This window comes from Phytophthora infestans, genomic scaffold, assembly GCF_000142945.1.
Source record: "Phytophthora infestans T30-4 supercont1.25 genomic scaffold, whole genome shotgun sequence".
Taxonomy (NCBI): Eukaryota; Oomycota; class Peronosporomycetes; order Peronosporales; family Peronosporaceae; genus Phytophthora; species Phytophthora infestans.
This window is the reverse complement of record NW_003303734.1, coordinates 1,126,453-1,128,172: the sequence shown is the minus strand read 5'-3', so window position 1 is coordinate 1,128,172 and position 1,720 is coordinate 1,126,453. Positions and strand designations below refer to the sequence as shown.

Genomic DNA, 1,720 nt, shown 5'->3' with positions numbered 1-1,720 from the left:
CTGCGCAGCTGTCGGAAACAGAGCCAGATGTATGGTTTGTCTCGCGGAGAAGCATAATGGCGCGGTGTTGTCGTAGGCGCCCCAGCACAGCGTGCGAGTGGAGGTGAGTCGAACAAAGAGTTGGACACACCGGGGATTGAACCCGGGGCCTTCCGCTTGCAAAGCGGACGCGCTACCACTGCGCTATGCGCCCAGCAAATCGATAGCCTAACCTCCACCTTCCACACGAATTTATGACGCCCCCACGCGCGATATAGTCACGCATACACATACAGCACATTTGCATGCACTTGAACTATCCTCTACCACCCGCTTCTTGCATCGAATTGCACGTTTGGCCTTCAACTATTCATCCAAGCGCCAACAGCGAGCTGACTCGTCCAAACAAGTCACCAGCCATCGCCACACACCCAAGTCTTTTGACGTCGAGACTACACCAACACACAAACGGCAAAACCGGCGGGGTGGTAGGACGAACTCGACAGATCGACGATTGTGCCGCTGGCTTCAGTCGACGGTTGAGGGGTGTCTGCTGTTTGACTACGCCGTAAAGCGAGCTTGTCCCGCAATGAGTCGGGCTACGAGGTAGGCTAAGCAGCCCTAACCAGTAGTCCTGCGCAGCTGTTGGAAACAGAGACAGATGTATGGTTTGCCTCGCGGAGAAGCATAATGCCGCGCTGTTGTCGTAGGCGCCCCAGCACAGCGTGCAAGTGGAGGTGAGTCGAACAAAGAGTTGGACACACCGGGGATTGAACCCAGGGCCTTCGGCTTGCAAAGCGGACGCGCTACCACTTCGCTATGCGCCCAGCAAATCGATAACCTAACCTCCACCTTCCACACAAATTTATGACGCCCCCACGCGCGATATAGTCACGCATTCACATACAGCACATTTGCATGCACTTGCACTATCCTCTACCACCCGCTTCTTGCATCGAATTGCACGTTTGGACTTCAACTATTCATCCCAAGCGCCAACAGCGAGCTGACTCGTCCAAACAAGTCACCAGCCATCGTCACACACCCGAGTCTTTTGACGTCGAGACGACACCACCACACAAACGGCAAAACCGGCGTGGTGGTTAGGACGAACTCGACAGATCGACGATTGTGCCGCTGGCTTCACGTCGACGGTTGAGGGGTGTCTGCTGTTTGACTACGCCGTAAAGCGAGCTTGTCCCGCAATGAGTCGGGCTACGAGGTAGACTAGCCAGTCTTTACCAGTCCTGCGCAGCTGTTGGAAACAAAGCCAGATGTATGGTTTGCCTCGCGGAGAAGCATAATGGCGCGGTGTTGTCGTAGGCGCCCCAGCACAGCGTGCAAGTGGAGGTGAGTCGAACAAAGAGTTGGACACACCGGGGATTGAACCCGGGGCCTTCCGCTTGCAAAGCGGACGCGCTACCACTGCGCTATGCGCCCAGCAAATCGATAACCTAACCTCCACCTTCCACACGAATTTATGACGCCCCCACGCGCGATCATAGTCACGCATACACATACAGCACATTTGCATGCACTTGCACTATCCTCTACCACCCGCTTCTTGCATCGAATTGCACGTTTGGCCTTCAACTATTCATCCAAGCGCCAACAGCGAGCTGACTCGTCCAAACAAGTCACCAGCCATCGCCACACACCCGAGTCTTTTGACGTCGAAGACGACACTATAGACACAATACGGCTAGTTCTGGCGGTGGTGGTTGGGACGAACTCGACAGAT

General features: G+C 55.1%; 1 non-coding gene across 1 annotated transcript; it reads right to left on the bottom strand.

Moving 5' to 3' along the window:
- Positions 1-734: 734 nt before the first annotated feature.
- On the bottom strand, positions 735-806 carry PITG_27936. The gene has a single exon. It is a non-coding gene; the product is annotated as a tRNA-Ala (tRNA).
- Between the last annotated feature and the right edge of the window lie 914 nt (positions 807-1,720).